The sequence below is a fragment of the Spermophilus citellus genome (assembly GCF_964194105.1).
Source record: "Spermophilus citellus genome assembly, chromosome: 5".
Lineage (NCBI taxonomy): Eukaryota > Metazoa > Chordata > Mammalia > Rodentia > Sciuridae > Spermophilus > Spermophilus citellus.
In genome coordinates this window covers 58,250,982-58,278,907 of record NC_138186.1, presented here as the reverse complement: position 1 = coordinate 58,278,907, position 27,926 = coordinate 58,250,982, and the positions used below count along the sequence as shown (strand labels likewise).

The 27,926-nt window shown below is 46.2% G+C and overlaps 1 protein-coding gene across 10 annotated transcripts in view; it reads left to right on the top strand.

The window, feature by feature from the left end:
- Positions 1-27,926, top strand: part of TRERF1 (transcriptional regulating factor 1) — a 220,155-nt gene that overhangs the window by 133,315 nt on the left and 58,914 nt on the right. For all 10 annotated transcript variants that reach the window (XM_081296691.1, XM_081296690.1, XM_081296698.1 and 7 more), the window contains exon 4: positions 17,646-17,757. The gene's annotated coding sequence lies outside the window, so the exon portion shown is untranslated. The remainder of the gene's footprint in view (positions 1-17,645; positions 17,758-27,926) is intronic.

The window sequence follows — 27,926 nt, the reverse complement described above, 5'->3', positions numbered from 1 at the left end:
CTTACAGGCTGTCATGGAGCAACCCCTGAGTATCCCTAGACCTGATGACCATTCTGGAACTTTAAGGTTGTACACATTGCCTCTGCTTCTGGAGGCCTACTCCCCATTCCTTCCTTTCCAGTGTCTAACTAGAAATCCAGAGCTTTCTCTCACCTGAAACAGGAGGGTTAGACTCTGGTGTTTGAGTAGGAAGAGTGGAAACTGACCCTCCTCCAAGTGTAGCGGTCCCAGGGTGAAGAAGAGGAATAAATTTTTCATGCGACAGTCCAGTGTTAAGCCATCCCCACAGCCACTCAGTGTGGTGGGGAAATGCCCGACACACAGTAGTAAGTACTCAGAAAATGGTGACAATTCTCGTATTTACTGCTGGGGGTTGGCTTGAAAATACTTGTATTATTTGAAATAAATCCTAGGAGGCAATGGGACTCTGAGTTAGTTATGTTCCCATCACTATAAGAAATACTTGAGATGATTAACTTATGAAGAAAAAAGGTTGATTTTGGCTCACAGTTTTAAAGGTGTCAGTCCTTAATCTAATGGCACCATTGTTTTGGGCCTGTAGTAACATCATGGAGGAAGCAAATGACAGAACAAAACCACTTACCTCATGGCTGGGAACCCAGGTGGAAGGGAGGGACCAGGGTCCCACTATCCCCCATGACTCAAAAGACCTCCCACTAGGCCCCACCTCTAAACCACCTCCCAGTCCTGCCTATCTGGCGGCCATGTCTTTAATACATGGGCTTTGGAGGACAGTTAAGATCCATGCTATGGCAGAGATGCACCCCAGTTTTCAATGGGTTGTATTAAGTGGTTGAAACCAATATTTACAAAGAGCTTTTAATAATATGGCAAAATGCTTGCACTCTAAGCAGGATACAAAATTGTGTATACACTATGACCTTAACTAGAGTGTGTTTAAAAGTGCACACACAAATGAGGACCCAAGGATGCCATCAGAAGTTCTGTTGAAACAAAGTTCGAGGCAGCCGCTCTTTTCCTCTCTCCCTCCAGAGTAGAATTTTTTCTTCGGGTAGAGACCAGGAAAGGACGCGGTCCTGCTTCTGTGCTGAGAATTGTATCTCAGTTCTAAATGATGAGGATCTCTTCTAGATTCTCTTTCTAACTAGGTGAGCCCAGCCTCTCGGGTGGGTCAATGAGACTATCAGTAGGTGAGGAGGAGGGGCAGCCTTGGGGTGAGCTCCTGTCACTCATGGGTCATCTCAGCCACTTCCCCAGACCTGTGGACTGACTTGACTTTGGGAATAGCTTGCAATCTGAAGTGTTGTCAGGTTGGCCAGTAGCCAGGTGGCCTGACCTCTTAAGTGCCACCGTCCCCAGCGGAGCAGAAAACAACACACTCTGTGACAGTCAGCAAATCTGAGGTCATACTGAAACAGCCTCCTACTTCCTAGCACCTCTGGGTTCCTCGTTGGCACCCTCCAGGCATTATGTGGTTAGGTTTGATGGCCTCTTCCTACATTACTTGGACTCAAGCCCCTCCTGTTCAGCCCAGGCTGTGTTTCTCCTGGCGATTTCATTCCTGAGCCCTGAGCTGTCTACACATGGCCTCAACTGTGCCATCCACACTTACCAGAGCTGTGCCCTTAGCCCCCTTCACTGTGACACTTGGATCCAAGGCCCTGTCTTGAGTTTTTCAAGGCATCAGCTGCAAGAAAACGGCCGTTTGTGGCATCTGTGTGCTTGAAGACAGCCTCCACAGCCACTTGCACTTGACCTCCTTTGTCTCTGTTCTGGGAGCTCCCTCTTAGCTCCGCGTTAGGTTGGAGTGACTTCATCCCAGCTGAGAGCCCATCCTAACCCCATTCCCTTTCATCCCAGCACACATACTCTGGCCCCGGATGGGATCCTCTGCCATGAGTCAGGCTCACACTCTGGCATGCACAAGGCATTAGTAGGTCCTCAGCGTGTGCCTCTGGGAGTGCACAAACTTCTTTCCCTTACTCATAAACTCTGTATCCGGGTTTCTCAGCCCTGGCACTGTAGACACTGTGGGCCAGATAACTGCCTGTGCATTGTGAAGTGTGTAGCAGCATCCCTGCCCGCTGGATGCCAATAGCAGTTCCCCAGGTGTGACCCCAAAATGCCTCCAGACACTGCCAGGTGTCTTCCAGAGGGCAGAATCACTCCAGATGGAGAACCACTACCTTACACCATGGAGTGCCAGGCTGCCACCCACTGTGCACCTGCCACGCACACAGGCACATCCTATTTCAGTCCCCTTTGCTTGGAGTGTTCACTTCTAGGTCTTCACATGACACTCATTTAAGTCTCAGCTGCGCTGACGCCTCCTTGCCAAAGCCTTTCCTAGGCACCCTCTGTGACCAGCTCACCTTATTCTATTTCTGATTCTCTGGTTTAGTCAGTAAACCAGAGAATTGAACTCAAGGATTGCACTCAGGGGCACTCGACCACTGAGCCACACCCCCAGCCCTATTTCGTATTTTATTTAGAGACAGGGTCTCACTGAGTTGCTTAGCACCTCTCTAAGTTGCTGAGGCTGGCCTCTGACTTGTGATCCTCCCAAGCCACTGGGATGACAGGCGGGCACTACCAGGATCTTTATTTTAAAAAAAATTTCTCATCCCTCCTTATTCCTGTTATCACTTTGCTTTTCCTGTTGTAGGACTCTTGTTTCAAAAACCCCTGGCCTTACCCCCCTGCACTTGAAGACCAGGTCTCCCAGAAAGCAGAGAGCAGGGGAGTCGGCAGCACCACCCGCCTTAGAGCCCAGGAAACCCTGAATTTGACCAGGAGTGTCCAAACCCATGGAGCCCCCAGGCTGTGGAGTCCAGTTTTTCTAACATTTTAAACTCCCAAGTTCTTTCAAGGAAGTCCCACCACATATGCCATGGGGGACCTGGCCAGCCCTTCTGGCCTCCCTCCCATGGTCACAATGCCAAAAATTCCACCCTGGGGCTCCACAGAGTCTCCTGTATCTTCAAGGAATTCCCTGTCCCAGGGCAGATAGGCCAGGCAAGAGCACAGCCTGGGCCTATTTCATCCTGTCAGTGGTTACCAGGAACAGGAGAGCAGGGTGGGGGCCAGAAGAGTGCAGGGGAGACCCTCTCTCTGCTTATGTAATTGCGCCAAGGAAAGGGGAGGGGACGGGCTCAGCAGAGTGAGCTCCTGGCTGGTTGTCATGTGAAGGAACCTGATATGAACGACACTTTCCTCCTCTGCTTCCTGCCCTGCTTTTTTGTTCTTTGTATCGTGAATTGTGTGAATAGAGGGGCCTCATACTTGGAGTTATTTTTACAAGGTCTCCTCTCTGCTTCAGATGACTCACAGCTGGGGCCTCTCTTCTAGATGTTCCTTGGGAAGCACTGGGGAGAAGCCGAGCCCCAGGCCATCTCGGGGTCAGGAGTGGGTGTCCCGGCCCTCCACCCCTCCTGGTTTTCTTTTGGTCTTGCAGCCTGGTGTCCAGTGGAGGAAGGAAGAAAGGGCTGGAAGGAAGGCCTTGCGGAAGGCAGACCCTGCTCGGTTCCCCCCCTCTGCCTCTTTCTCACCATCTTTTTCAGCTTTAGCAGAAACATCAGGCCTGTGGCCAGTCTGGAGATGAGCAGAGGACACAGTCCCTCAGGGTCAACACTGTAAGCTATAGGTGACAAGAGGGATTTGCAGAGGCTAGTGGCTCTAATCTAAAGGCAAGGAAATGATCTGGGCAGTGGCCTCCGGGATCTGAGAAGAAGAAAACTTAGTGGGACCTACTTCATATGGGGGACCCCACTGCCCATGTGTTGCTGGAGGATAGAGCTGCCTCCTACTGAGCCATCCCCATGGGCCATGGCAGGCTCTTTGTCTGCTCCAGAAGGTGCAGATGTCCACGTGGATCACAAATGGTCACCCACTCAGCACAACTGTCATCTGTTTGACCCACCATGACCAGTCTGGGGAAGCAGGGCTGCTGTTTCCATTTTTCAGGGGAGCATGCCAAGGTCCAGGGAGAGTGGGTGACATGCCCAGTGTCCTGCATATAGGAAGGGGCACTAGTAGGTTATTCCACTGTAAATCTGATGATAACCCTGTGGTGCCCTGAAACCTCAGAAACTGCAGAGGCTCTTACAGAACCCTCCCTGGCAATCTTTGGATGGCAGCTGTGGTGCAGTCCTTCTGAGAGAGGTGGCTCTCCTCTGAGAGAGGTGGCCCTCCTCCTGTCTGCCTCCAGCAGCTGGGGCCCATCCATCTGCTGCCCAAGCGTCCTGGAAAGAGCGATGCCAGGATGGCCCCCGCACACTGCTCTCCTCCTGGTGCCATTGGGGGCTGTTGCCCGTTCTTGGAGCTCCTCGCTCACCCCGACTCCCTTCCCTTCCCTTTCCACATGCTCCTCAACTTCAAACTGAGACTGATGGGGAAGGTTTCAGGTTGATCATTTGGAATGCAGGATGCATTTCCCTGTAGAAGTTGCTTGAACATGACACTTGGTCTCCCCATGATGTATCTGAAATAGAATATTAATAGCATTGACCAAGTAGAGAATGAGTGTTAATATTAATGATTTGGTTAATTAATTAATAATAAGCCATCACCATCCTTGCCACGAAGTCTGCGGGAGCCTTGTAACTCGTCTTGCCCCCCCCCCATTTTATTGGTGCATTATAATTATACATAACAGTGGGATTTCTTATAATATATTCATACATGTACACAATAAAACAGGATAATTTGATCAACTTCATTCCCCAGTATCTTCCCTTTCCCTCACCTCCCTCTCCCTGACCCCCTTCTTCTATTCTACTGGTCTGCCGCCTTCTCTTCTTCTTCTCCTTCTTCCTTCCTCCTTCCTCCTTCCTCCTTCCTCCTTCCTCCTTCCTCCTCCTTCCTTCTTCTTCCTTCTTTCTTCTTCTTCCTTCTTTCTTCTTCTTCCTTCTTTCTTCTTCTTCCTTCTTTCTTCTTTCTTCTTCTTCTTTCCAATTAGTTATACATGACAATAGAATGCATATATATATATATATATATATATATATATATATATATATATATATATTTAGTTGTTGACAGACCTTTATTTTATTTATTTGTATGTGGTGCTGGAATCAAACCCATTGCTTCATGCATGCTAGGCAAGCATGTTACCACTGAGCCACAATCCCAGCCCTAGAATGCATTTTGACACATTGCACACAAATGGAGCACAACTTCTCCTTCCTCTGGCTGAACATGGTGCAGAGTCACACCAGCAGTGTAATCATACATATATAGATTAATAATATCTGTCTCATTCTACTGTCCTTCTCGTCCCCACAGCCCTACCCCTCCCCTCATTGCCTTTTGCACAATCCAAAGTTCCTTCATTCTTCCCTACCCTCCCATCATTATGGATCAGCATCCTCTTATCAGAGAAAACATTCGGCCTTTGATTTTTTTGGGATTGGCTTATTTCACTTAGCACGATGTTCTCTGGTTCTATCTATTTACCTGCAAATGCCATAATTTCATTCTCCTTTAAGGTTGAGTAATATTCCATTGTGTATATGTACCACATTTTCTTTATCCATTCATCTATTGAAGGGCACCTAGGATGGTTCCATAGCTTAGCTATTGTGAATTGAGCTGCTATAAACATTGATGTGGCTGCATCACTGTAATATGCTGATTTTAAGTCCATTGGGTATGGTCTTGCCTTTAAAACCCTTGCCCTCCTGTCGTTTAAGCTCTGTGGCAAGTTCCTCAGACCCTAGCTCTTCTCTGCCCACAGTCCCCCATGGCTCTCTGGCCCTCCCCACCTCGCTGACTTCACCTGCTTGCCCCCTCCTTAAGCTCATTCCTCTGAAGGGCTCAGCATTCTGTTTCTCTGCCTGTGACTTTCTCCCCTCCCTCAGTCACCTAGTTCAGTCTCAGGTCTCTGCCCAGAGGCCACCTCCTTAGGTGACCTCAGATAGACCCCACCCATCACTCCTCAGTTCCTGCTTTATATTCCTTAATAACCCAGCTGCTGCGTTTGTTTACCTGTGGGCTGTTGATCCCCTCACTAGAATGCCATCTGCACAAGGACAGGGACCTTTTGTTTACTGCTGTGTTTCCAATACTAGAAGGGCACCCAACATGTAATAGGTGCTAAGTAAATGCTTCTCAGTGAATCAATGGATGATCTGTCTGCATCTGACCTGCAGCAGGTTATGATCTCTATGCAGAAGTTACCACACATTCCACACCCCAATGCCAAAAATGAATTCCGTTCTCTCTTGAGTCCTTGGAATTTGAAAGCATGGGGACTTCATTTTAGTAATGAGCTCGATTACTCTAGAAACCAGGACTTCATACTATGAATTCTTGGCAAAAATAGGCATCCTTTTGCTTAGACAGTAGCTTCTCAGGGTTCTGAGTTTGGCAAAGGTTGGGGCGCTTTGGTTTCATGAATCTCCTGCTACCACTTTCACTAAGGCTGACCACGTTTCTTGATTTCTCCAAGGCAATGTTACTCAGCCCTCAGCACGACTGACATTTTTGACCTGGTCATTCATTGTTGTGGGGATCCTTTTGTGCCTTTCACCATGTTGAGCAGCACCCCTGGCTCCTGTCCATTAGATGTCACTCATAGAACCCCCAACAGTGACAACCAAAATGGCCCAGACATTGCCAAGCACCCCTGGATGAGAACCACTGCTCCACTCTGTACAGGGTGCCCTTCTGTAACAAAGCAGGATCCACCTGCAGTGTCCACAGCGCCTGGCTCAGCTGCCCTCCTCTGAAGAGCTCTGTCCTGCTGAGCTCTCTGCCCCCATGAGCACACTCTACTCTGTGCTACCCACAGTGGCAGCAGCTCAGCCACACGAGGCTATCAGGCATCTTCAAACATACTCTGGTTTGGATGTGATGTGAGGTGTCTCTCCAAAGCTCATGTGTGAAACAACACAAGAAGGTTCAGAGGAGAAATGATTGGATTGTGAGAGTCTTAACCCAATCAGTGACTTAATCCCTTAATGGGGATTAACTGAGTGGTAACTGAAGTGGTGGGTGTGGCTGTAGGAGGGGGGAATTGGGACGTGGCTTTGGGTATAGATTTGCATCTGGCGAATGGGAGTCTCTTTCTTTCTGCTTTCTGATCATGATGTGAGCTGCTTCCCTCTACCATACTCTTCCGCCATGATGTTCAGCCTCACCTCAAGCCCCAAGGAATGGAGCCAGCCATCTGTGGACTAAGATCTCTCAAACTGTGAGCCCCTAAATTAAACTTTTCCTCCTCTACAATTGTTCTGGTCAGATCTTTTAGTCATAGTGGCAAAAAAGCTAGAACACATGGCTAGTGTAACGGAAGAACTGAGTTTAATTTTAATTTAAATAGCCAGTGGTGGTCTCTAGACTAGTGATGGTCACAGTTCAGCACATGGATTATTCCCCTTAGCAGAGTCTGAATCAGCAAATGGGGTGAAGACTGAAAGTTTCCATAAATCCTTGGGGGATACTGAGACCACACTTGGAGTAAAATGGTCTTGGTCTCTAAGGAGCATTTTTGTGCATACGAGTTGAGTATCCCTTACTTAAAAAGCTTGGGACCAGAAGTCTTTTGGATTTCAGATGATTTTTGGAATATTTGTATATACATAATGAGAAATCTTGGGGCTGGGACCCATGTTAAACACAAAATTCATTTGTTTCATATATGCTTTATACACAGGGCTTGAAAACAGTTTCATACAATATTTTTAATAATTTTGTGCATGAAACAAAATATTTTGGTATGGAAATTTCCATTTGTGATGTCATTGATAACCCCAGAGTTTGGGATTTTGAGGCATTTCAGATATTCACATTAGAGATGCTTGAACTTTATAATACAGAAATGACATTTCTGGCACCTGGAAGAGCTTGTTAAGGTCAAAATGGCATAGTATCAGACACATATTGGTTTGAATCTGTTAATCAGCTGGGTGCCCTAGGCAGTTGACTTAACTTCTCTGAGCCTCCATCTCCTCAGCTGTAAAACAGAACAGAGTGCATCCTGACCTTGAACTGAGACTTTGAGACAGTGTATTGGAAAGTACCAAGCCTAGTGCCTGACACGAACATCACACTCAGTAAATAGCACCGGTTTTTATTGACTTGTCTGAAGTAAAGACATTTTTTTTCCTGCCTTTTGGAGTATGTCTAAGAACCACACATCCCAGAATCAAGAAGGATATTCTTTTGAAAAACAGGTCCTAGTGCCCAGCCCAGGATTGAATCAGTTTCTCATGGTGGGGACCAAGAAGCTTCATTCATTTTTCTAAACTTTGGGTAAAATTTATATAGCATACAATTAACAGTTGGCTATCTTTTTATTTTAAATTTGTTTATTCTAATTTGTTGTACATGACAGCAGAATGCATTTCAACTCATAGTACACATGTAGAGCACATTTTTCATGTCTCTGGTTGTACATAAAGTAGAGTCACACCATTCTTGTCTTCATACATGTACCTAGGGTAATGATGTCCATCTCATTCCACCATCTTTCCTACCCCCACACCCTCTCCCTTCCCCACCCTTCCCTTTGCCCTATCCACAGTTCCTCCCTTCCTCCCATGCTTTCCCCTACCCCCATTATGGATCAGCATCCTACCCCCATTATGGATCAGCATCCATTTGTCAGAGAAAACTTTTGGCCTTTGGTTTTTGGGGATTGGCTTATTTCACTTAGCATATCTTTTCTATCCCCACCCATCTACCTGCAAATACCATGATTCTATTCTCTTTTAATGCTAAGTAGTATTCCATTGTGTATACAAACCATAGTTTCTTTATCTTTTATCTATTGAAGGGCATCTAGGTTGGTTCCACAATTTAGCTATCATGAATTGTGCTGCTATAAACATTGATGTGGGTATGTCACTGTTGTATACTGTTTTTAAGTCCTTTGAGTATAAACCAAGGAATGGGACAGCTGGGTCAAATGGTGGTTTCATTCCCAGTTTTCCAAGGAATCTCCATACTGCTTTCCATATTGAGTGCACCAATTTGCAGTCCCACCAGCAATGTAGGAGTGTGCCTTTTTCCCAAACCTCACCAACACTTATTGTTGTTTGTCTTCATAATAGCTGCCATTCTGACTGGAGTGAGATGATATCTTAGAGTAGTTTTGATTTACATTTCTCTAGTTGCTAGAGATGATGAACATTTTTTCATATATTTGTTGATTTGATTGGATATCATTTTTTGAGAAGTGTCTGTTCAGGTCCTTGGCCCATTTACTGATTGGGTTATTTGGTGGGGTTTTTTTTGTGTGTGTGTCTGTGTGTGTGTATGTGTGTGTTTAGCATTCTGAGTTCTTTATATACTCTGGAGATTAATGCTCTATCTGATATGCATGTGTAAAAATTTGTTCCCATTCTTAGGCTCTCTCTTCACCTCACTGATTTTTTTTTTCCCTGAGAAGCAACTTTTCAGTTTGAACCCATCCCATGTATTGATTCTCGATTTTATGTCTTGCACTATAGGAGTCTTGTTAAGGAAGTTGGGGCCTAATCTGACATGATGGAGATTTGGGCCTACTTTTTCCTCTCTTAGGTGTAGAGTCACACCATTCTTGTCTTCATACATGTAATGATGTCCATCTCATTCCACCATCCTTCCTACCCTAGGTCCTTGATCCACTTTGAGTTGAGTTTTCTGCATGGTGAGAGATAGGGGCTTAATTTCATTTTGCTGCATATGGCTTTCCAGTTCTCCCAGCACCATTTGTTGAAGAGGCTATCTTTTCTCTAATATATATTTTTGGCGCCTTTGTCTAGTATGACTGTATTTATATGGGTTTTTCTTATTGTCCTCTATTCTGTACCATTGGTCTACAAGTCCCGTTTTGGTGCCAATATCATGCTGTTGTGTTACTATTGCCCTTTAGTATAGTTTAAGGTCTGGTATTATGAAAATGCCACCTGCTTCACTCTTCTTGCTAAGGATTGCTTTGGCTATTCTGGGTTTCTTATTTTTCCAGATGAATTTCATGATTGCTTTATCTGTGTTTTTTTTTTTTTTTTTTGAGGAATGTCATTGAGATTTTGATTGGAATTGCATTAAATATGTATAATGCTTTTGGTAGTATGGTCATTTTGACAATATTAATTCTGCTTATCCAAGAACAAGGGAGGTCTTTCTACTTTCCAAGGTCTTCTTTAAATTCTTTCTTTAACGTTCTAGTTTTCATTGTAGAGGTCTTTGACCTCTTTAATTAAGTTGATCCCCAAGTATTTTATTTCCTTTTTTTAAGGCTATTGTAAATGGGGTGTTTTCGTAGTTTCTCTTTCAGAGAATTTGTCACTAATGTACAGAAATGCCTTTGACTTATGGATGTTGATTTTATGTTCTGCTACTTTGCTGAATTCATTTATTAGTTCTAGAAGTTTTCTGGTGGAATTCTTTGGACTCTCTAGGTATAGAATCATGTCATTGGCAAATAGTGATAATTTGAGTTCTTCTTTTCCTATTGTATCCCTTTAATTTCTTTTGTCTGTCTAATTGCTCTGGCTAGAGTTTCAAGAACTATGTCAAATAGAAGTGGTGAAAGAGGGCATCCCTGTCTTGTTCCAGTTTTTAGCAGAATGCTTTCAATTTTTCTCCATTTAGAATGATGTTGGAGTTGGCTATCTTAGAGGACAAAAGTGGTGCATTCACAGAGCTTTGCAATGTCACCTCAGCCTAGTTCCAAGGCTTTTTTTTTTTTTTAATACCCAAGTGCGCTTAACCACTTGGCCACATCCTGAGCCCTTTTTTATATTTTATTTATAGACAGGGTTTTGCTGAGTTACTGAGGCTGGCTTTAAACCTGCGATCCTCCTGCCTCGGCCTCCTGAGTTGCTGGGATCATAAATGTGTGTCACCTTACCTGGCCCCAGTGCATTTGCATCTCCTGGAAAGGAAACCCCTGACTGGTTAGCCATCACTTCCCATTCCCTTCCCCAGCCCCTGGCAACCTCTGATCTGCTTTCCCTCCCCGTGGACTTACCTGCTCTGAATATTCCAGATAAAAGGAATCATACAAGAATGTCTCCCTTTGTGTGTGACTTCTTCCACTTAATACAGTGTTTCAAGGTTCATCCGTGTCTTTGCCTATGCCAATATTCAGTTCCTTCTTATGGCTGAAAAACAGTCCGTTGTGTGTTAGTGGACATTTGGGTCATTTCCACCTGTTTGGCTGTCGTGACTAATAACTGGTGGCAGTGTCTAACCACCTTCTAGTTCTTGGGAGCATATGCCTGAGAGCAGGATTGCTGGGTCACATGTGTTTGCCATTTCCAGGCCCCAAAGCGTTTTCTACAGTGGCTGCAACATTTCCATATGGGGATGGGCAAGGGTTCCAGTCCTTCACTGGTTTCCTTTCTTTGACTGTGGCCAGTCTGGTGGGTGTGAAGGGTGTAAAGTTCCTCTCCATGGACACTAAATGTGGAGCAGTGTGGCCTTGGCGAGAGCACACCCTTCCTTTTGCTGACTGAGCCTCCTTCTCCCAGTGTCCTGGGACTTGCTCTCACAGGTCTTTTGGGCTGGGAATGGGTCAGGGACCTGGAATTATTACTTCTTGTGTGTTTCAGTAGCAGATTTCTTGACACATTGGCTCGTCCTCGTTAGTGAGGGTTTCTGGGGAGGAAACTGGGGAGGAAGGGACAGTGCCCTCTTGGTTTGTCCTCGGAAAGTCTGGTCAGTGCATATGCCCCCCCCCCTTGAGAAATCTCCTCATGGGAAATGTCTCTACCTGTCCGCCTGGGGCTGGCCTGCAGGGCCGGGCCCAGCATGAACTGCCTTTGAACTCTCCTGTTTTGATAAAATGTAATGTGAAATTTGAAGTGTTACTGTGTAGGATAGCCAGACTTATTTTAATTAAAAATTAGAGATTAAGGCTGTATCAGTAAATGTGTCAGGCTAGTCTTGTGGCTCTGAGGGTGAAGGTGACTGGCCAGGGTAAGGGGTTGGGGGAGAGGCCGCACGGGGCACCTACTGAGAGGAGTAGTATTCCCGTGAACAATGAGGATCTTGTTTCCCTCTTCCAGAATTTCCTCAGAATTAATCTCTGAGGTGGAAAACAGCAGTGAAGTGATACATTGTATGCACAGGCAAAGGCCGCAAGGTCCTACTGAACTCCCTGAGCCACCACAGGCTGCTCTAGGACACAAGCCAAGGCCTCTTCTTAAGTCAGAGGTTCTCAGCCTTGGCCACAGTATGGCCACCTGGCAGGCTCTGAACACCCTGGTGGAACAGGTTTGTGGTGTGACCCAGGCATCTGCCTTTTAAAGCTTCCCAGATGCATCTGAGGTACCATCAGGACAGATGCTGTGCTGGGCCAGTGGAGAGTGGTGAAAAATACCTGACATAGTCTCTGCCTTATCATAGCTTATGATCCAAATGGGGAGACCAACAGGTTAATCCCATAAATAACTGATTGCACCTGTGATAAGTGCTGGTACCCGCTTTGGGGGAGTTGGAGACAACTCACAGATGCTATAACCTGAAATATGAACAGATGTTAATGAGAGAGCTAAGAAAGGAACATCCTAGCCAGAGAGGCCAGCATGTGCAAAGGTCCTGCAGTAGGAAAGAGCTTCAGGTATCTCAAGACCTGAAAGATAAGCTGGTTGGAGTAGTGAGCAAGGTGAGAGGCTTGAGGTTAAGAATAGAGCGTGTCTGCCATCCACTGTTGGCCTCTGAGTGATTTCGTCTTGACAAACTCTAGGTGTTCGAGAGGCTCTGATATTGATGTGAAAGGCCCAGCCGTCCGTACTCTTGAATGAGCAGATGCAGGAAGGCTGTATCTGCCTATATCTCAGGAGGCCTAGCTGGGGCCCTTTTTCTCTAGTGCATAAAAATTGTTCTTTTCTCAGTTTCTGTGGAACAGGGTAGGGTATAGGATCAAAAGAAGAGAGATGCTAGGAGTTGTCCTCATATTAAAAAGTTTCTGGGTCTCCCTTGAACATCAGATGTCCATACCAGGCACGTGGCACACACCTGTAATCGCAGCAGCTTGGGAGGCAGACGCAGGAGGATCCCAAGTTAGAGCCAGTCCCAGCAACTTAGCAAGACTGTCTCTAAACAAATCAAAAGGGCTGGGGACGTGGCTCAGTGGTTAAGCCACCCTGGGTTCAATCCCTGGTACCCTCCCCTCCAAAAAAAATTAGATGTCCTTCCATCCTCTCCACAGAGGAGCGCTCACTTGACAGGGGATGGTCCTCAAGTGGCTGGCGTCTCAGGTTGCTCATTGCACTGATCACCCTGAGCACTGTTTCATAGGTGCGCTGTAGATCCTGTTTCACATTTAATATTTTTCTCCTTCTCCTCCTTGTTTTTCTCCCCTCCCCCACCACCCCTTTTTCTTTTTAAAATCTGTGCCCATTTCTGATTTAGTGTGGGTGGCATGGAGGGACTTCTTCATGCTTCATTTGGTCCTGCTTCCCCTTTCAGAAGCCCGTGGTCTGTATCCCATGTCCCTCCCTCCCCTGGCCGATGGGAAGTGAGCTGTTCTCTTCATTCCTGCAGTCTTGCGGCTCAGGGGAACCCTTCCTCTTTGATTTGAGCTTCTGTGTGCCCAGCTTTTAAATTTATTTATGTATTTATTTGTGGTGTTGGGGATGGAACCCAGGGCCTCACCAGGCCAGGTCGTGGCTTTGGTCCCGAGCCACATCCCCAGCCCCTCTGCGCCTGTTTCTGTATGTTGATTGTTTCCCTCTTCATTTCGCCTTCACTCTGAGGGAGCTTCTGTCACCGCCATGGTGCAGAAGGGAACCTGAAGCTCGGACAGCAGTGTGGAACTTGGGCCTTTCCTGGTGGCTTGCAGGCTGTGGGCCCTTGGAGTCACACAGCCTTCTGGGCGTTTCCTCAGTGGTCGTGTGGGAAGATGAGCAAGATTCCCATAAGGAGGTGTGGCGATGGGGTAGAAAGGAAGGACTTTGGGCTTTAAGACAGTTATGTGGCCTTGGGCAAGTCACCTGTAAAATGGTGATCCCCATGGGGATTCTGCAAGATTTTTTAAAAAATATTTTTAGTTGTAGATGGACACATACCTTTATTTTATTTTATTTTATTTATTTATTTATTTATATGTGGTGCTGAGAACCAAACCCAGTGCCTCACCCATGTTAGGCAAGCGCTCTACCACTGAGCCACCACCCCAGTCCCCTGCAAGATTGTTTTAACTGTTAGAGGCCCCAACTGGGAAGTCGCAGCACCATGCTTGGCCTTCAGAATGTATTAGCTGTTCCACCTCCTTCACCATCTGGATTTGGCCCTTTGTCCCTGGGGACCTTTGTCCTGAGTGGGGGAACTGGAGCTGGAACTAGAACCCAGGTGTTCCAGCCCTGAGCTCCTGGGTGGAGCACTGGGAGCCCCCCCAGGTGGTATCTGGATTGGCTGGGATCTGTCGGTACAGGGCTGAGGAAGCTTGAGGATGGAGACCAAGAAAGGGTGAGTCATCAGGACCCCTGGTCAGAGATGTCTGCCCTTCACCCTTGCCAAGCTGCTCCAGGACTGATGGGCCATCCTTTGGGTTCCTGATGATTTTCACATGAAAGGAGAGACGTGGTTGCCCTGCCCACTGGTGGAGTGGCAATAATGGCTGCTACTTAGCCAGGGAGCCAGTGAGCACGGAGCACCTCAGTGTGGACCTGTGTTCTCTTTACCCCTGGAGACCCCTGGCACTGCCGGCCCCATTTTCCAGAAGAGGAACGAGGCCATGGAGCCAGTGAGGACAGGTCCAGCTCCGAGTCCAGGTCTCTTAGCTGCAAAGCCCATGTTCTCTGCTTGAAATTCTGTGACCTTCTTACGGTATCTTCCATGTGAGGCTGCTCCAGCAATAATTTTATTAATAGGATGCCCAGCCACGTCCCCAAACCCACACTCCCTGTCAGTTTTATTTCAGCATTGACTGATTTTACCCCTGGCCAAATAGAATTTAACCAAGTTGCCACTGTTGCAGGAAAGAAAAAAATATGGATAAGAATCCTAAAACTTGAAAAAGGAGGGCAGTTGGCCCCAATTTTGGATGCCTTATGCCAGCCTAGGAAGAGGGAGAAATTAATTATTTTCCAAGGTAACTTCTTGGGTGCCTTTATAACAAAGAAACAAAAAAACACTTTAATGACTGTGTTGACTACCACAGTGACTGGAGCATGAGGTAAGATCAGGAACCAATGTGGTCCTACAAGCTGTCCTTTCCCTCTTGCCCTGCCTTCTTGGCTTCACTAATTGATTCTTAGGGCTTAAATTAAAAACTAACTCAGGAAACATACTGACCCTTTTCCATGCCAGTCTCCATTATATGATAGGGTTATTTTTAATTTCTGATCTGTTAATGTTAACCTCCCCCACTAGACTCTAAGCCCCATGAAGGCAGGGAACACATTGATCTTATGTGACTCTTTTTTTTTCTTTGTAGTTGTATATGGACAGAAAGTCTTTGTTTTATTTATTTTATGTGGTGCTAAGGATTGAACCCAGTGCCTCACGCTGCTGGGCGAGCACTCTGCCACTTAGCTCCAGCCCCAGCCCTCACGTGACTCTTGAAGGCCCAGTGCCTCGTGCTTGCCTAGTACAATTTAGGTACCCAGTTGACTTCAGAGAGGTGAATGGAGCCATTGATTGGATGGATTGAGCTAGTTTTATTTTCTTTGCCTTCACTCTAGCCAATAATCTTTTCTTCTTGTAGGAAATGGGGGGAGGTAGTAATGATATGAGTATATGTCTCTCTTGAGCCTCTTTGAAGAAGAATCCATCTTTAGAACCCTAGAGTCTATCCCTATACCTGACACTGGGTGAATAAGGAATAAAAGTGACTCTTATCTATGAAACCAGTAGCTCCAGGGACTCGGGCTGCTTCCGGGGAGCCTGGCCAGTTATTTTCATACGTTGAGGGCAAGGACGGTGAGTTTATTCCTAGAAACTGAGTACATTCCTGCTTCCAACCTGCTGTGATTTGGTCCCCAGTGAGGTCTGTGACTCAGTTGCCAGCTGCCATCTTGACTTATTTGTACATAAACAGTTTTCCCCCATAACCTTCTCTTCCGCCAACATTCAGAGATAATGATATACAATCTTTGTAACATTGCAGACACTGCTTCAAAAACATTCTGTTGCTATAGGAATGTTTGTGATGTGCTTATCGCTAAAATTTCATGAGCAACAAACTCCAGAATTGCAGATGATTTAGTGTTTGAAGCAGGGAGTGAGTGTCTGTGTGTTTGCATTTAAAAAAAAAATACAATCCTTTGAAAAGGGAAGTTTTCCTCTACAGAGTTATCTTCTCCTACAGTTGAAGATAAGAACTACTTAAAGGCTGAGAGTTTAGAGCCGTGAGCACCTTCTCTTGAAGGTCCAGATGGGTGACAATGACTTGGAGTACCTCAAGCATTCAGGCAGGGGGCACATAAAGGCTTTTTTCTCGGCGCTGGCTGTCACAGACAAAGGATTTCTCAATTAAAAAAAAAATCATTTGTAGAGCATTAGCCAGAATGAACACCAGCAGCCCTCTTGACATTTTGAAAATGATTTCTTTTCTCAAATGTCCCAAATCCATTTTAATAGGTGACTCTTTGTTCTCATATGCAGGGAGGTAGCCTAGGGTTGGGAAGTCCAAGGCCAGGGTAGACAAGGCTGCCAGGACAGAGCCTCACTCTTTGTTAGCTGAACCCATCTCCAGACAACCCCACCGCTCCCCCAAAGTTCTTGTGTGGTTCTTCTTCCCACAGAGACACCCCCTGAACTACTTTTCTGTAGTCCAAAGAGGGACTTTGAAATCATTTTTACTTCTGGCCTCCCTCCATGAACCAAGACGCCAGCCACACATTACATCCCAGGAAGGTTGAGCGTGTGTCCGTAGCGGTCCTCATGCTGCTTTCTAAGCCACGATCCACAAGAGGAGGACAGAAACGGCGAGCAGACACTTAGCCACTTCACTCTGACTTGTCTCAATAGTCTGTTCTATCAAATAATAATTTTTAAAAAGTGGGCTGGCCAGGCGTGGTGGAGTGCACCTGTAATCCCAGTGATTTGGGAGGCTGAGACAGAGGATGACAAGTTTGAAGCCAGCCTCAGCCACTTGGTGAGACACTCAGCAACTTGGTCAAAACAAGACAAAAAAAGGGGTGGGGATGTATTTCAGTGGAAAAGCACTTCTGGTTCAATCCCCAGCATCCAAAAAAAGAAAAAAAAAGAAAAAGTGGGCTAGTACTGTTTGTGTTTATTATCTTTTTATTTTTTTCTTTCAGTTCATTTTTATCAGATTTCAGAAGCATATTTATCTATGATGGGTGAGAAATTAAAACAAAATAGACCTTCATTGTGAATAGTTTTGAGAAGCCCCATGCTATGGTGCTTCTAAGCTGCCGCAGTGATCCAATAAAACAAAGAGGATAGTAGTGGATGAATTTTGGGAAATCACAGCACTTACCAGATTATATAGTAGTGAAACGTGTGCACTCTCCCCACTTCTTGGGAGCAAGGACTGCATCTGTCTAATTCATCTTGGTGGCCTATTCCTCAGTGCCCACTGGGCCTCTTAAAGGTCTTGGGAGAAGTTTGCCCAACACACTTCTGCCCGCTCCCCTTGTCTGAGGGTAAGGGCAGCCTTGGGACCTCCCTGGGCTTCCGGGTGGCATCCTCCATAGGACCATAGAGACAAGCTAAGAGCCAACAATGAGGAAATGATCTTTTCTTCTCCTTTCCCTCAGACCCAGGTCTCCTCTTCCCAGCCCAGCAGCATGAAAGCAGCATGACTGGCCGGCCACAGGAGAAGCCCCCAGAGCCAGGCCCCCAACTCAGCCCTCTGCTGCCAAAGTCAAGGTGAGCTTGCCTTCCTCCTAGGAGGTGGAGGAAGTTTCATTTTAACAAATTCTACCATGCTTTTGTGATCCCTTGTCATAGTGGGGTGTCCCAGAACGAGGGTGGAGTTAGTGCATAGCCTTGGATATGTGCTCTTCTTAGTGATGGAGTGGCCAAGGGGGCGCGGGAGGGCCTTGGAGCTGAGTGTCTGAGTGGAGCTCTTGTTCCTTATTCTACCTTCGGAATCTGGGACTTGGATGGGTCTTTCAGGGAATGTTGAATGAAAGAATCTGTAGAGTAGGACAGAATTAGAATCTGTGCAGTCCACAGTTTGAGACTCCTGTACATGCCAGACAGACTCCTGTCCCACATAGACAAAAGGGACATTAGACCATGAGCCAGGCCCACTGCACACCAATGTGGGCTGTTACTTGTTGGGAAATTCTTCCTAACATTGGGATAGATGTTGCTTCTCTGGAACTTCTGTCTGCTGATCTCTGCTTTGCCAAATAGAACCACAGACTGGCCTTTCAAAGTCTTTTCCACATGCCTCTGTCTTTGGATTTGGAGATAGTTGGCATGCCTGTGACTCTGCTTCTTGGGTTTTTGGGGGTTTTTTTGGGGGGGGTACCAGGGGTTGAACCCAAGGATGCTTAACCACTGAGCCACATCCCCAGCCCTTTTTTTGTATTTTATTTAGAGACAGGGTCTTGCCAAATTGCTTAAGGCCTCACTAAGTTGCTGAGGCTGGCCTTGAACTTGAGATTCTCCTGCCTCAGCTTCCTGAGATGCTGGGATTACAGGCATGTGTCGTCGCTTTTTTTTTTTTTAATAAATTCTTCTAGAGACTGGTGCCAGTCACTTTTTCCTCTCCTCCCCTCCATGTTGGAAGGGGCTTTGTTAACTCCACGGTCTGCCCTGCCACTTGCCCACTCAAGCCCTGTCCTCAACCCTAGAGTCATTCATTCACCATTCCCTCTTTAGGGACTATTGAGAGCTTCCTTTGAAACCAAGAATGTGCTGGACCCTGGAGATACAGCAATGAGCAAGAAAGACAGGGTCTCTCTCTTTCCTAAAATGAAATAGATTGGATTCTTGGAGAGAGTTGAAATCAGTTGAATTACTTTTGTATATTCCCTCTTTATCTTTTCAACTTTTTTCTTCCTCTTTTGGTGCTGATTGAACCCAGAGGTGTTTTACCACTGAGCTCAGCCCCAGTTCTTTTTTATTTTTAAATTTTGAGACAGAGTCTCAATAAGTTACAGAGAATCTTGCTCTGTTGCTGAGGCTGGCCTTGAACTTATGACTCTCTTGCCTCAGCCTCCCAGATCACTGGGATTACAGATCCCAGTGAGCCACCATCTCACCATTCTTCTGTGAATCTGGAGTCATTTTCCTTTGGCCTAAAATAAATCCTTCCATGTTATCCTTTGGTGGGGGACTCTTGGTGGCACACTCTAGGGATTTTTTTCACTTTGGTTTTTGTTTTTTGTGGGTGGGGAAATATTTTTATTTTGTTCTTAGTTTTGTAAGGTGGCTTTCCTTATATCTGTCTACACCATTGGAGCCATTGTTTCAAAGCCTCTGGCATTGAGTGTTGCTACTGAGAAGTTGGCTGTCAATCCAAATACTGTGGTCTGTCACTTCTCTCTGGCTACATGTGTCTGCATGTAAATTTGTCTTTATTCTGCATAAGTTTCATTGGGATTCCTAGAGCTAAAGATCCCTATCTTTCAACAATTCAGGAAAGTTCATTTCTGAAGTTCATTTCCCTTCATTTCTGAGTATTGCCTCTTCCCGCTGTCTGTGTCTTCTGGAACCTTGGGTAGACTCACGTTGTCCCTTCCCACTCGTCTCCGTGTCTTGTAACCTCGGTGCTGTACTTTTCATCTCTTTGTCTCTCTATGTTGAACTCTGAATAATTGAATAATCTCTTAAAAATCTGTCTTCTCGTTAGTTCAATTATTCTGGGTCTCAAATGGGGTTTCATCCATCCATTAAGTTATTTTCTTTCACTCTCTTTATTTGTCATTTCTAGAAGTTCTGATTTTATTTTTCAAACCAGCTTAGTGATTTTTCTGGTCTCTCATTACTTGTACATATTTGGAGACATTTAGACATTTACTTCTTTGAAATGCTAAATTAGCTACTTGGAAATGTTACAGTCTCGTGTCTGGCAGTTCCAGGGTCCTTGAGGTCTGCTTCTGCCACCTGTTGTTTCTGATGGCTGGGTTCACATTTCTTGTTTTTTGTCATTGCTCATTCTCCTTGGAAGTTTATCTTTGAGAACTGTTTGAGGTGTGGTTTGAATTTGGTTTTTCCAGAGAAGATTTGCTTTAAGTACTGCTGGTTTTTTTTTTTTTTGTGTGTGTGTGTGTGTGTGTAGTTGGGGGGTGGGGGACTAGGGGACACCAATAAAAAAATTGCTTTAAATTAATTATCTGCTTCAGGATTTTCTGGCCGCGAAGCTATGTGAAGTCCAGTTTATGGTTCCAAATTTTCAGGAGATTATTTTCCCAGCCCAACATCAGGTTCACTTGCAGTTCTCTCTGTGCTGTGGATTTTTTTTTTTTCTCATTGAGAATGGAGCCACTTGGAGTCTTAGCTTTATGGGTCTCTCTAGGCTTTGAAGCCTGTGCAGCTATCATTGGGAAACTTACAATCTTCAGGATTCAATGGAAGTCCACAGAGCCAAAAGCCTTCAGGGTAAAGGCCAGTTTTGGTACTAGCTTACCTTCCAGGGGTCCTGCTCTTGTTATTACCAGGTTGTTTTTGCGTTTTTTTCCTCTTTGGTTATGGTCTTTGAATAATCTTTCCATTTATACCAACTGTCCACATGTGCATACAACCTTTACATTTATTTATTTGTTTATCTAATGGATTGGTTGTTTCAATTAAGAGGATGGAGTCATCCACCTATTGCTGGATGACATTTATCTTATTTCTTGTCCACAGTGGCCCTATTGGTTCACACAGAAGAGTGAACCAAACGGGCCAGGGTTGTCGCTAAGAGGAAGAGCGCTTGCCTAACATGTGTGAGGCCCTGGGTTCGATCCTTAGCACCACATAAAAATAAATGAATTAAATAAAGGCATTGTGTCCATCTACAACTAAAGATATTAAAAAAAAAAAAAAAAAGTGAACCAAAGCTCAGAGAGGATGTAACCAGCACAGCCACCAACCTAACAGGACAGGAACTGGGAAGAAGTGTTTTCCTCTCCTCCCACCTCTCCCCTCCCTCAGGTAGCTGTTGACCATTTGCAGGGCTCGTAAAGAATATGAGTCTCTGCCAGGATGCTTTAAATAGCTGGACAGCTTTGTAAAATTTGTTTATGGCTCTATTGTTTATCTTCCTTGAGAGAGGAAATGGCGTCTGCATATTTTGTGGTTTGTTTCTCCAGCATCACCAGCAATGTTCCTGCTGTGTTCCACTCTGTGAAGGGTTCTTGGACCCAGAGCCAGGTCCCAGTCCTCCTCCTCAAGACCCTCACTGCCTCTCCTCCCACTTTTTCTCCGCCTTGTCCCTGTCCCGCCCTGTCCTGTCTGCCTTTGGTTTTTCTGTTTCCCACCCGTGTGCCTTTCTTGGAGGGGAGCCTACCAAGCACTCTAGTTGGACATTTGGGCTTTGGGAGACAAGGAGAAGGAGCTGAGATTGACCCCAGCTCCAGCTCTTGCTAGCTTCACCCCCCTAAGCTTCAGTCTCTCCTCTGTCACCTGAGGGCAGTGGGCTAAATGAGATAATTGTAACAAGGAGCTTGGACGCAGTCATAAGCCCTCTATCATCCTGTTATTAGGACTGAAAACAGAGAGCTCCAAGGCCAGGGCTCTTGTTCAGTGATGCTTTTAAATGGCCAGAGCTGTGTTACAAAGTGGAATGCAAGTGGAGACGGGCATCGGGTGTACCTGTGGGACTCCCAGCTTCATTGTTACAGTTCAAGGACTGGAGTATTACAAAAAATCATCTGAGGAGGTAGGCACAGGGGTATAGAAGGGTAGTCCCAGCCAACTCAGGAGGCTGATGCAGGAGGATCACTCAAGCCCAGGAGTTTGAGACAAACCTGGGCCACAGAGCAAGAGCCTGCCTCAAAAACAAATAAAATGAAATAATCTGAGGGAAGACAGAACATAAGTCAGGCCACTGTTTGCAGAGGATCTAAGTCATGGGTTCTGGAGATGAGGCTGGGACCCCTGTACTCCAGCATGACTATGATGGGGCTGGAGCCAGGAGATGCCACTCACTGTTAACGTTCTTCTTGTGGGAGCCCCCAGGTCAGGGTACAGCAGTGACGGGAGGGAGAGAAGGGTCTTCAATATCCATTTACTTCCATTCTTTTCATTTTTATTTATTTTTTGATACTGGGACTGAACCCAGGGGCACTTTGCCACTGAGCTACATCCTCAGTGGGTTTTTTTTTTTTTTTGAAACAGGATCTCATTAAGTTGCTGAGGATCTTGCTGAGTTGCTGAGGCTGACCTCTAGAGTTGCTGGGATTGCGAGTGTGCTTCACCATACCCGGTTCATTTCTTTCCAATCTTATAGTTGACATGAGACTTTTTACTTCACCTTCTAGTAAGTGGCTTTATATTGCTCCCAGATTTGTATCAGATCACTTCCTGATTTGATATCTATCAGGCAGCAATTCTTATCTCAGCACCTTCTATTCATAGTGACTCTAGGCTCTATAGAGTGGGCAAATAGTATTTAAAATGTATAAAGTTGCTATGAACCTGTAAGTCCTTTAAAAAATTAGTCTATTAGCTGAGCATAGTGGCGCACGCCTGCAGTCCCAGTGGATTGAGAGGCTGAGGCAGGAGGATCCTGACTTCAAAGCCAGCCTCAGCAACAGCAAGGCACTAAGCAACTCAGTGAGACCCTGTCTCTAAATAAAATACAAAATAGGGCTGGGGAGGTGGCTCAGTGGTCGAGTGCCCCTGAGTTTAATCCCCAGTACCTCCCCCCCACCAAAAAAAATTAATCTTTTAATAAAACAAACTGTAACAAAAAAGGACATAAAGGATAAAACATCTTTGTAAGACTGTCAGGCATTCAGAGTAGATTTCCAAGGAGGGAAAGCTGTGCCTTGTGTGGTCAGGAAGGCTTGCTGGAGGAGGAATTTTGCTGGTTCCATGGGACAGGCAGAGGTGGGCGGCCGCAGTAGGGGCCTGGTGCATCCTGGGTATTCTAGTTGTGGAATCTGAGGTTTAGAGGTGGGTGTTCTCATAAGGCAGTGAGACCCAGCAAGGTGCTTCCAGCCTCACAGATGACCTCTACTGCCCTTCTTAAAGAAATATCTCCCATAGTAGAAGGAAAGCCCTAAAAGTACTGCAGTTAATATTTGACTGTGTCACTAGGCTCCTGGCTAAAGGACACGCCGCTCTTGAATGGGTTTGTGTAGGGCATCTGTCTCTCTATCTAAGCTTCAGTACATCGGGGCCACCAACACATCTTTGTAAAACAGGGATTGGCACCTTCCTCTGAAAGTTCAATCTGTGAGTACCAAAAATTATTTGGAGCCAACCAGCTGTCTTCTTTCTCCATGTGTTTGCTCAGATGTTTGGAAGGGCAAAGGTTGCTAGGGAGCCTGAGCGTGGAGGTGGTTGGAGTAGGGACAGGCTTCTTGCTCTCTCTCTGGGCTCCAAGATGATGTCCCCTCAGACCAAGTGGCCAGGCCTGTGTGCTTGGGGTTAAATGCCCAACCCCCAGCAGCAAACCTCAGCCTCTATTAACAGCCTCTATGATGATTCATGCTTCCTGCCCCTCCTCATCTAGTTACTCAGAGCTGCTAGCCAGGATTGATTACTTACAACATCCAACTGGCCTTGCCGGGGGAGAGGGGGACTCAACTGGTAGGTTAAATATTCTGCACTGGGTGACTCCCTGGGGCACGTTGTCTTTGCTGATGGTACAGTGAGGGGTGGCCTTACATGCAGATGTTGAAACCAATCAGGGAATCAGGACACATCACATCTGGGCTCTCTGAGGGGTTGGGGGTGCTGGAGTTATTGTGACAGCAGGTGCCCCGGGCACAGGGCTCCAGTGCTTTCAGAGTCACATCAAAGATGATGGAAATATGTTCTAAACTGAATCATTTAGTGCTGCTTTGGAGATTGGCCATCGGCTCCTTCTCACTGATGAGCGGTTTCCCTTCTAATAATATTTTAATCACCTTTATTATACTGTTCATGTGCATTATTCTATATTTTTAGTTGCAGCATTATAGTTAGAGCCTAAGTCTGCTCTGATACCCTCCCCCACTCTCTCCTTCCCTCTTCCAAAAGATGGCTGAACAGACTGAAATCCAGAGGTCCTGTTTCCCAGTGTCTTTCCCCCCATAGGCTGGATCTTGAGAGATCACTAAGGTATCTGGGGTGGGAAGTGCTACTGTCTTAATATTCTGGTGCAGGATTGTTGCATGTCCTGGGACAGGGTCTGGGGAGGTTCACCTCAATGAGCCTTAGCCAGTCAGAGGCAGGGGAACATTGGAGCTCACTGGTCCCTTTACCTCCTCATTCTGCAGAAGTCCAAGGTGCCAGGAGGGGAAGTCATTTGCCCAACTAGGTCACATAGCTGGGCTCCTTTTATGTTTGGTCCGGGTTACCTTTTTTTTTTTTTTTTTTTAAGTTGTAGTTCAACCCAATACCGTTTACTTCATTTTTTAAAATGTGGTGCTGAGGATCGAACCCGGGGTCTCACAAGCGCTAGGCGAGGGCTCTACTGCTGAGCCCCAGCCCCAGCCCCCCCGGGTTATCTTAATATGGGGTTTGCATTTCCTGAATACACAGCAACTGGGTGGGGGGTGGGGAGGAGGGCAGGGGAAGTGGGCTTAAAAGAACACGTCTGAGAATGTATAAATTTCCTGTGGCAGGGAGATAATCTGAGAGCATGTAATCAAGAGGAGAGGGGGAGATTTGGTTTGGTTCCCAAAGCCCAAGAATGGAGGGGGAAGAGGGGGCAACATGAGTACTGTGGAGAGAAAGCTGGGACATTTTCATCAATAAAATAGAAACAAATAGGAGTTTGCTCTTTGCATCCCAGTAATATCTTCTTGTCTGTGTTCTTAGAAAGCACTTACTCATGCATGTGAAGGTTTAGGGCTCATCCTAGAAGCAGTGGTTTGTGGCCCTTGGAAGCCTGGGACCTGGTAGGTGCCCTCAGATCTCATCTCCCTGAGTTGGCCTCTATCAGCACATGGGACCTCTGAATATCTCTTTCTCCCTGGGACTCCCATAGCTCAGCCTCAAATGAGAATACAACTTCTTGCTGGAACTGCCTCATAGGGAAATAATGGGTGTGAGGATACCCCCAAATCCTTAGGAAAGGGCTGGCCCCATTTTTTCTTTTCTAAAGTCTGGCAGACTGGCGGGAGCTCTGAGGGAGTCAGGAGCTTCTGCCAGGGAAGGCCACAGAGGCCACTTCAGACCTGCTTCCCTGGGATGGCCCTGCCAGGCTGTGTATTGCAAGGTTCTCAAAGAGGCTGTCATTGGAGGACATTCTGCAACCAATTGTAAGGAAATGGTGACTACATTGCCAGCTTCCTGGCATCTGAGATCTGGGACTCTTGAAACAGGAAAACAGGTAGAATATTACCTTCTCTGGTATCATGGAGGCACTACAGTGACACTAGAGTGACTTCTTAGTTTTAAAGATGTCAAAACTAAGGCTCAAAGGACTTTAATTTTCATTAATAATAACCAGGGGTATTGTTGTGCTTTCAATGGCCACTAAATGACTTCTCTTTTCCTCTCCTGGGGGCATGAGCTGCTTGACAGCTGGACCCCAGAGAGCAGAGCCCCATCTCATTACCAGTAGCTCTAAGTTGGAGCACTCAGCCTGACCCATGGCCACACTCAGATTCGCTTGCACTGACCCATTGTAGACCCGTAGGCCCCAGGGAGCTTCTTGCAAAAATGTGCAAGTCACGTGGGCTTGTGCTTTCTTCTGGCTACTGCTCTGTTTAGTGAATGCAATTGAGCCTTTCCATGATGCCTCTGAAGCTTTATTCTGGATCAGAGTGAAAGTACCCTGATGCACTGGTCCTTCCAGAGGGTGCTGGGCTAAGTCAGGTCATTGATCCCTGTTCCAGAGCACCCCTGGCTCCTGAGTTTCTCTCTCTCTTCCTTCTTATGTCCACTTCTGGCACTTTCTGCCCCAGCACCATTCTGTTAATTGAAACAGAGGGAGGGTGAAGGTTGCTCAGGAAACAAATAACCAAACCAAAGCCATCACGACTGAGTCATTGGACCTAATCTAAACTATACTCATGACAAAGTCAAACAACCAAAACCCCACCCAGGCTGCACTTCCCCAGTGGGTGCCATGCTTGTCCCGTACCTTCTGGTTTAATCTTCACAAGAATCTGGAACAATAGTGTTGTTCTTTTACAGATGTCAAAACCAAGGTGGGATGGGTTTGCTGGGGTTACTTGCTTTTCTTGTGCAAGATTGGGATTTGAACCCTGGCTTCCAGCTCCAGAAGCAATGTTCTTGGGGCTTGACATGTGAGCCATTGTTTTCTCCTTAGAATGTTCCAGATAAGTAAAAAATTATCCACATAACCGGAGCTTGGCCCTGTAGGCCTAGAATTTTTTCTTTTTCTTTTCTTTCTTTTTTTTTTTTTTTTTTTTTTTTTTTTTTTGGTGTATCACTTCCCACTTCAAGTTCATGTCTCAGTGCCCAAGTGCTGGAGGGTTGAAGGTTGCTAGGAGCTGACGGCTAGATTCCTGCGGCATGTATGTACTATGGTATAGATCAGCTCTGGTTGCCCCTTCAAAAGTCAAAGATAAAAGCTGGAAGGATCAAGCAAGGGGGAAGTAGCCTCATGCTAAGAGAAATGCAGCAGGCAATTAAGGGAAGCTGCCGAATATTAGAGGAAGCCCCATCCTTCAGCATTGGGGGGCTGAGGGCCTAGCCCTTTGTCACCAATGGTGTGACCATACAAAGGTCATCCCTCAAGTGTTAATTTCCTCATCTTTGAAACAGAGAAAACACTTCTGACCTCGCAGGTTTGTTGTAAAATAGTATGTGTCCATGTGCTTTGTATAGTGCTTTCTAGAATGTTTCTGTTGGCCATGAGGACATGCACACCTCTCACAAATGCCTCTATGTCTCCTACTGGAGTTGGAGGATATGTGGCTGTGACCTAGGGAGACTGGTCTTCCCTGAGCTCCACTGATATCAAGCAAACCCTGGGGTCCCCAGAGTTGAGCACTCTGCACCTCTGCATCTGGGCATCGGGCTTCACCTCCCAGGGCTGTTAATGAGGCGGAGCCATGAGCTTTTTGCTTTTCTGTCCAAAAACAGAGAGGAAGGAAGGAGAAAAGTTAATTTTCTTTAACTTGTGGCTTTCCCCCCATCCCCTTCCCTGTGAGTGGGATTGCCACTTAACTTTTTTTAATTAAAAATAAAATGATGTTCTGGGTGATGAAACATAATATTTTGACATGTTGAACTGACAGTTGATGGGTGTGTTGTCAATATACCGTCACCACAGATCATCCTCCCAGGGTTGACAGGGAAAGTGTATGTGTGTGTGTGTGTGTGTGTGTGTGTGTGTGTGTGTGTGTGTTATCTACTTGGATGATTTAGGGTGATTGGGGAAGGGTTCGTTGACCTTTATCAGAAGCGGTTCTTGTGGAAGATGAGCCACGGGAGTGGGTTGACCCCTCAGAGCAGGGGGTAGCAGCCTCCATTGCCAGTTGAAGCAATCTGCTGTTTGTTATGGAAGCAAAAGCTCTCCCCATTCCTGGTCCCTTTCTTCCTCCCTGTGACTTGGGCACCCTGTGTGTGCAAGGGGTCATGCCAACCCCTAAAAACAGCTGAATGAGACACTCCTTCAATGAGAGGCCAATCTAAAGGACAAAGCAGACAAAACAGTTGGGAATGATGTGGTAGGTGGTCTGCATAGATGGGACAGGCCCATTCTGGAGAATCTGGGCATTTTTTCCTGCCTTCTTTAGCACCTGTTGTCAAGGGGACCCATAGACCTTTTCGGACCTTGGAGCCCTCAGGGTAGCGTCCTTGGGACAGCTCCTGTTGTAGGTCTCCAGTGAAACTGAGTGTTCCCAGTACTCCAGTCTCCCTTTCCAAGACACCCAGATGTCACCCTGCCACTCCACCTCTGCACCCGACTCCGTTACAAAGTCCTATCAGGCTTCCTCCAAAATATCCCTCCATCATGTCCCTCATCTGAG